Source organism: Micropterus dolomieu, linkage group LG01 (assembly GCF_021292245.1).
Source record: "Micropterus dolomieu isolate WLL.071019.BEF.003 ecotype Adirondacks linkage group LG01, ASM2129224v1, whole genome shotgun sequence".
Classification (NCBI taxonomy): Eukaryota; Metazoa; Chordata; class Actinopteri; order Centrarchiformes; family Centrarchidae; genus Micropterus; species Micropterus dolomieu.
Window position 1 is genome coordinate 19,258,694 of NC_060150.1, and position 8,318 is coordinate 19,267,011.

The following is an 8,318-nucleotide window of genomic DNA, read 5'->3' on the forward strand; positions in this document are numbered from 1 at the left end:
TATCAGGAAACATTCCATAAGCTTTCATTGTTATGCAGATGATACTCAGTTATATCTATCGATCAAGCCAGATGAAACTCATCAGTTAGCTAAACTTCAAATGTGCCTTCAGGATGTTAAAACCTGGATGACCTGTAATTTTCTAATGTTAAACTCAGATAAAACTGAAGTTATTGCTCTGGGGCCTAAGCACCTCCGTGACGCATTATCTAAAGATATAGTTTCCCTGGATGGCATCGCCCTGGCCTCCAGCACCACTGTGAGGAATCTTGGAGTTATCTTTGATCAGGACATGTCGTTTAAGTCTCACATTAAGCAAATTTCAAGGACCGCCTTTTTCCACCTACGTAATATTGCGAAAATCAGGAACATCCTGTCTAAAAATGATGCAAAAAAACTAGTCCATGCATTTGTTACTTCTAGGCTGGATTACTGCAATTCCTTATTATCAGGCTGCTCGAAAAAGTCTGTTAAGACTCTTCAGCTGATCCAGAATGCTGCTGCACGTGTTCTGACAGGAACCAGGAAAAGAGATCACATTTCTCCTGTTTTAGCTTCTTTGCATTGGCTTCCAGTAAAATCCAGACCAGAATTTAAAATCATTCTTCTTACCTACAAAGCTCTTAATGGTCAGGCACCATCTTATCTTAAAGAGCTTATAGTACTTTACTACCCCACCAGAGCCCCCTGCTCCCAGAATGCAGGGTTACTTGTGGTTCCTAGAGTCTCCAAAAGTAGACTTGGAGCCAGAGCATTCAGCTATCAAGCTCCTCTCCTGTGGAACCAGGTTCCAGTTTGGGTTCAGGGGGCAGTCACCATCTCCACATTTAAGAGTAGGCTTAAGACTTTCCTCTTTGATAAAGCTTATAGTTAGGGCTGGCTCAGGTTAGTCCTGAACCATCCCTTAGTTATGCTGCTATAGGCCTAGACTGCCGGGGGATTTCCTATGATGCAATGAGCTCCTCTCTCCTCTACTTTCTCTCCCTCTGTATACAACCTCATCCCATTATTGCATGTTACTAACACAACTTCTCCCCTTTCTGGTAGTCTTGTGCTTTCTCGTCCCTCTCCTCTCTTCTCCTATCACTTCCTGCAGGTTTTCTGGCTCTGGAGCTGTGGAGTCTGGATCTGTGGCTGCAGGTCACCTGCTGCCCCCGTGTTCCTGCTCGACACCCTCTGCTGCAGCGACTATTGTTACTAGTCCTATTGTTATTATAATCATTAACATTACGACTGTTACCATTAACACTACTATAAATATCTGTACCATTTTTCATTTAGTCTATAGCAACATCACCTTTACTGTCTGTACCTCTGTGTGTATATTGTGTAGGCTGCCTCCTCTCTCTCTCTCTCTCTCTCTCTCTCTCTCTCACCCCAACTGGTCGAGGCAGATGGCCGCCCACCCTGAGCCATGGTTCTGCTCGAGGTTTCTGCCTCTTAAAAGGAAGTTTTTCCTTGCCTCTGTCGCCTAGTGCTTGCTCTTGGTGGGAACTGTTGGGCTTCTGTAACTAGCATCATAGAGTACGGTCTAGACCTGCTCTTTTATGAAAAGCGCTGTGAGATAACTGTTGTTGTGATTTGGCGCTATATAAATAAAATTGAATTGAATTGAATTGAATTGAATCTCTGTGACTCAAATGTAACACTAATGAGAGTATTGTTAATGAAAATGGGAACCTTGGTTTCTACATTTGCTCTGGATGTGAACTGTGAGGTGAGGTATTCCCAGGATACTTGGCTGTAGAAACCATGTACAGTATGTACCCCTTAAAAAGGTGTATGCCCCATTTAAAGAAGATCTAGGTTACTTTTCCTTACCACTCCACTTCCCATAGATTTTCTAGCTTTAGTAACTGGCAAACATAGCAGCTAGTGCCAAATAGTAAACTACCAGCTATTTGGATTTATAAGTCACAATGGCCTCTACAGTAAGAGCTGCTTCCATCTGGCTGATTAGGAAAGTGAAAAAAGATCAGACAATATCCAAAGGGCATTTCACTGAGTTGTGAAATCTCTTTCAAGAATCCTGTCTGGTAGGAAAAAAACTCTGCTGGAGTTTGAGTGATATATATCAACTGACTCTGCTCTCATCTGTTGTGGGTCAGGCTCTTACATGAGGTCATAACCATCCCTGTGAGGAGGAGATGGGGGAAGAAAATCAGTCTGTTGTGAAGCCTGACACATGTTAACAGTCCAAAATATGTCCAGGGGTGACAAGTTCATAGAGGATTTTCCATCCGGCAATGAGTTACTTTTTCCTCTCCTCTAGTCGGACTGTAAAGCTGCCTTAAATTTCAGGGAAGCTCATATCTGTGACTATTTTCCCCAATTTCTACCTCGGCGGATGAAATGACTGAAATGGCGTGGGTGTGTGAATAAATCTTGAGGGATCCTGCTCCATCTTGTGCTGCCTCTCTCACTGAAAACAGTCTGGAGGGAAGAAGGATGAAGCGCTAATCCCTTTACCTTCTGCTGCTTCGTCATCCTTAAACAACGCAGCCTGGGATGCATCTGCAGATGTTGAGGATTTCACCTTTTAACTTTCCAGGCACCAGGCTTCCCTTGGTGTTTACATAATGTCCAAACTGTATCCAAGCCCGCTCTGGCCAGGGCTCTGTGGGCTTTTCCAAGCAAATCATCATTAGATTGCAGAAAGTCATCCTGAACACATACGAAAGCCATATGTCTGCCTGGGACAGATTTACAGTGTGTGTAAAGGCAGGAATACTTTCACAGATTCTTTTCACTTCTTCTCTCCCTCTTTTATTGCTCTTTTCATTTGGTCTCTCTCTCTCTCAAACAGGCACACAGTCAGACATATTTATACACGCCTTTTTCTCAAACTCCGTTTATTTTCAGACGTGTCACAGTGGCTGGTTGGGTACAGAGCGTCTACTCATCTCCTATATGTTAGAGACTGATGGGGTGTTTTGAAGGCTGATATACAGAATTCTATGGTCAACTATTTGACCTGTACAACTTCATGTCCCACATTACGATCATATGCAACTATTATAATTAGCAAAATACAATCTGGATTACAATTTACAACATATTAGACACAATATTCCAGTTGAACCTATCTGCACATGGCCATTAACGTTACTGCTTTTTAAGATGTTTATTTAAAGGTTAGGCTACAACAAAACTAAATCCTTGCACATTGTGAAGTGAAATGAAATGATCAGGGCAGCATTACTACACGTGTTATCAATATGTCACAATTGAGAGGCATTTCCTAAATTACCACAAACAAGGTCAACAGCAATTTTTTCCCCCAGAGGCCCATGATGGCGGTCACAGAAAAGGAATGGTTCAACATATTCAACAATATGCTTATTTGCTTTTATTACAGTAGAGAAAATCAATATTAATCTCTGACACATTTACAAATGCATTCTTCCCATAATTGTATGAAGACTGTATGGCTGTGTGATATGGGCTAAAGATCATCCAACAGTATTTATCTTGTTATTCAACTTATCTGACAGTATTTGTCTTTTTCAGTTGAAATGGCACATTTGTTACAGGTTGATCAGTCCACAGTGTAGAAAACTAGCTTTGGCTTTACCTCTCACCCTGAATTAAAAACAAAACAAGACAGTAAATTTAGGGCAGAAGTCAAGAACAGACACCAACAAAAAAGGATTTGATAAAACTACATATGGCCCAGACCAGACTCAGCCTTGATGTATGGTGCATGCTGCACCAAGTGAGCTACCAGGGTACCTGATAACACCAGGGTTAAGCTTTGGTTAGGTTTAGACATAAAAACCACATGGTTAGGTTTAGATTTGGGTTAAAATGACTACTTTGTTAAGGATAGAGAACCTTCATTGCCACGGTTACAATAATAAACGTGGTAAAAAAAAAACATTGTCTGGCGGTTTGAAACTGGATAAAACAAAGCTGTGTCCTGTGTGAAAAGATGATTTATTGTAGCTCTATAATAACATCACCTGACTTCCACTTTGCTCCTGTCATAATTCTTAGGGCCATTTCCCTGAAACTGATGCTGTCGTTCTTCTTAGGAGGACAGTCAGTTATTTGATCCCTTATTAATATGAAAATATGAGTTAGTGCAGCTAAGTATATGCTCATTTGGTTATCAAAACAAACCCTTTAATATGGGCTTTAATATGTGTAATCTGATTACTGAATAAATTGTGAAAAGAAGGCATTAAAAGAGGTTCTTAAACATGTAACAGAGTTACCTGAATGATATCAGTATTCCTCCTATCATAGCCCAGCCCAAAGAGGCAACCATGTTCATCATTATGTGAGCTAGCTTTTGCATGTATTATGACTGGACAGAAACCAGTTCTAACATTTTTGGACTGAAAGTGAAGAAGAGACATCCAGTTAAAGCTAAAGTCTCTGATTTTGTTAGAGGCATGCAGTACCACCAGATTCCTGATTTCACAGTTCACAGCGAGCTTGGAAGACATCTTGGAATTGACCCTTCACTAAGCCACGCCCCGAATACACAGCTCGCCAATCACAGCGCAGTATAGGACTCGCTCTAACTGAAGACACCTTCATGGATGCGCTCCATTGACTCTAATGCAAAAAAAGTTGTTTTCTAACTTTTTTTGGCTGTATTTTTCTAAGCTATGGTCAAACGCTGCTCATGGGCACTTGTAATAATTACAGTTGCTACCCAGAGAGATTGATAGAAGTACGATTTATTCTCTTTCCAACACCTATAATAAATCCAGAAAAATGTCAGCTGTGGATTGTTCCTAATGCAATGTTAGTTAGCTGACGCTAGCTAACTTCCTACTGAATGTCGTTACATAATAAAGCCCTACTGTTCTGCTTTTTAATGACTGTAATAATGAATAGAGGCTTACCCAGCTTTACAAGAACAGTGTTGATCCTTGATATCGTTGTCTTTTGTCTCAATCGTCGGGGGATGCGGTGGTTCACTTGTACTGTGTGATCTGTAGGCTTTAGCTTCTGTCTTTCATTTTTTTCATGTCCGTTTGAGTCAGTTTGACAGCCTGAATACAACCTTCAAATGTATAATGCAACTGCAAAACCATCTGCTTCTTTTTTGAGATCGCTTTTTCCAACAAATTTGACAATATTTCTCTGGGGAGCGCAGTCATAGACAGTGGCAGTGTCAACAATTTGTCAGACTTAACAACAGTAACTAAAGAGGGCGGTGCTTAGCGAAGGATGAATTCAGGCCACCGTTGGGTGCTATAATAGAATCAGGAAGTGTTATTTTTAAACTCATTGAATAGTAGTTTTTATTCTAATGTGAGAATAATGGGATTGTATATTCAAAAGATCTTGAATTTAACATTGGTAAAATGAATCCTGAGAATATGGTTCAGTCATAAAAATTAAAGGATCCACAACATCAGAAGATGAGAAAGACTGTGTTCTGGTACATTTTCTTTGATTAAAGCAACCACTCTTCCTCTGCTGAAATAAATTTGCTGTTGACAGAACTTTCCAGCTGCAGTGTTTTTCTGTGGGATTTTATAGATTGGGTCTCAGGCTGTATGTACTTTTAGCAATTGAAGCAAATTCCTGTGGTCCATGGTCCTCTCATCCCAGACCAAGCCTCACAGAAAGAATCCCTCATTTTAAAGATGAAACACAGAGAACGCAGCAAAAGTAATCGTGTTTTGATTAAAACACTCCAATCCCTTACAGAAAAACCACATGAATTTCACATGTGCAAAATCATATGTTGTCACATGTGACAACATGGACATGTGCTTTGCACATGTTAAAGGTAATTTGCACATGGGAAGCATGGTTTTGGAACATTGTCATGGTGTAATATGTGAACCCCATGTATATTCCCATGTGAAACCCATGTAAACCTAGAACTTCGTGTGAATAATGTTACTTACAGTTTCTGCAACATGCAGATGTGTTATGATTATTTGTATTTTATGGAACTATGGAATGCTCTATGAGAGAATAGCTTATCTCTAAAGATGCTCCATTTTCCATAGACTAAAATGGCTTTATAAAAGCACAATTCAAATAAAATCATACATACATCATTACATTTTTTTACATGAAGATTGGACATTGAGTAAGCAGAAGTCCATGGCAAAACAGCACCATGTTTTTCTATAAGGAAGGCCTATTGCCATGTGTCTCGCAATAAAGAAGCTACAATAAAGTTATAAATATGGAGTGTTTAAATGCAAACAATGCAAGTATTCATTAAACTGTCCATTAAAAGGATCAACATGCCCCTAAATAAGTTAAAACAAATATACAAATTGAGTGTGTATTTGTCAACAGGCAATACCACTGTATTAACAAAACTGTCCATAAAATGGGCCAAAAAAACTCTAAAAATCAAATAAAGAGTGCAAAACATTTATTCTGGGGAAAGAAACTTTATCTAATTGTGTGTGTGTGTTGTCTCAGTCCTCTTGGTTTTCCCCGGCAGGACTCCTGTTTGGGGAGTGAAAGACAAAATCAAAGATTAGGGCTATACCAACACCAATTGGTGTTGGTATAGCAATTTCACATGCTGTTGTGCAAATGGAATAGACAACAGTTGGAAATTATAGGCAATTAGCAAGACACCCCCAATAAAGCAGTGGTTCTGCAGGTGGTGACCACAGACCACTTCTCAGTTCCTATGCTTCCCGGCTGATGTTTTGGTCACTTTTGAATGCTGGCGGGGCTTTCACTCTAGTGGTAGCATGAGACGGAGTCTACAACCCACACAAGTGGCTCAGGTAGTGCAGCTCATTCAGGATGGCACATCAATGCGAGCTTTGCTGTGTCTGTCAGCGTAGTGTCCAGAGCATGGAGGCGCTCCCAGTAGACAGGCCAGTACATCAGGAGACGTGGAGGAGGCCGTAGGAGAGCAACAACCCAGCAGCAGGACCGCTACCTCCGCCTCTGTGCAAGGAGGAGCAGGAGGAGCACTGCCAGAGCCCTGCAAAATGACAGGCCACCAATGTGCATGTCTCTGCTCAAATGGTCAGAAACAGACTCCATGAGGGTGGTATGAGGGCCCGACGTCCACAGGAGTGGGGTTATGCTTACAGCCCAACACCGTGCAGGACGTTTGGCATTTGCCAGAGAACACCAAGATTGGCAAATTCGCCACTGGCGCCCTGTGCTCTTGACAGATGAAAGCAGGTTCACACTGAGCACATGTGACAGACATGACAGAGTCTGGGGATGCCGTGGAGAACGTTCTGCTGCCTGCAACATCCTCCAGCATGACCGGTTTGGCGTTGGGTCAGTAATGGTGTGGGGTGGCACTTCTTTGGGGGGCCGCTCAGCCCTCCATGTGCTCGCCAGAGGTAGCCTGACTGCCATTAGGTACCGAGATGAGAGCACGACCGTGTGAGGTCCCTATTGAATTTGCTAAGATTATATTTAGGGCCCGAGCACGACCGTGCGAGGTCCCTATTGAATTTGCTAAAATTATTAGGGCCCGAGCACGACCGTGTGAGGTCCCTATTGAATTTGCTGAGATTATATATATATTTAGGGCCCGAGTACGACCGTGCGAGGTCCCTACTGAATTTGCTAAGATTATTAGGGCCCGAGCACGACCGTGTGAGGTCCCTATTGAATTTGCTAAGATTATATTTAGGGCCCGAGCACGACCGTGCGAGGTCCCTATTGAATTTGCTAAAATTATTAGGGCCCGAGCACGACCGTGTGAGGTCCCTATTGAATTTGCTGAGATTATATATATATTTAGGGCCCGAGCACGACCGTGCGAGGTCCCTACTGAATTTGCTAAGATTATTAGGGCCCGAGCACGACCGTGCGAGGTCCCTATTGAATTTGCTCGGATTATTAGGGCCCGAGCACGACCGTGTGAGGTCCCTATTGAATTTGCTCGGATTATATATATATATTTTTTTTTTTTTGCAAAGTAGGCTCAACTGACATGGCCTAAACATTCTCGAAAACTCACCAAAATTTGCAAACATGTCAGAACCGGTGAAAAATTTCGTATTCTACAAGTTTCGCACATGGGCGTTGCAAAATGACTCGCTAGCGCCACCTAGAAAATTGGAAAAAATTAGCCCCTCGTTCACGTTCAACCTACATGTACGAAATTTTCTGGGGACATGTATCATATCAAGACGCACAAAAAAGCCTCAAGAACCCATAGCCTAAAGTCAACAGGAAGTCGGCCATTTTGAATTTTACGGCCATTTTTGGATGATTTACACACTTCGTACTTTAACGAACTCCTCCTAGGGATTAAGTCGGATCGACGTCAAATTTCTGCTGTGCCTTCTAAAGGCATTGACGATGAAAAGTTGTGCTATTTGCGCGTTTTCGTCAATGGGCGTGTCCGTGGC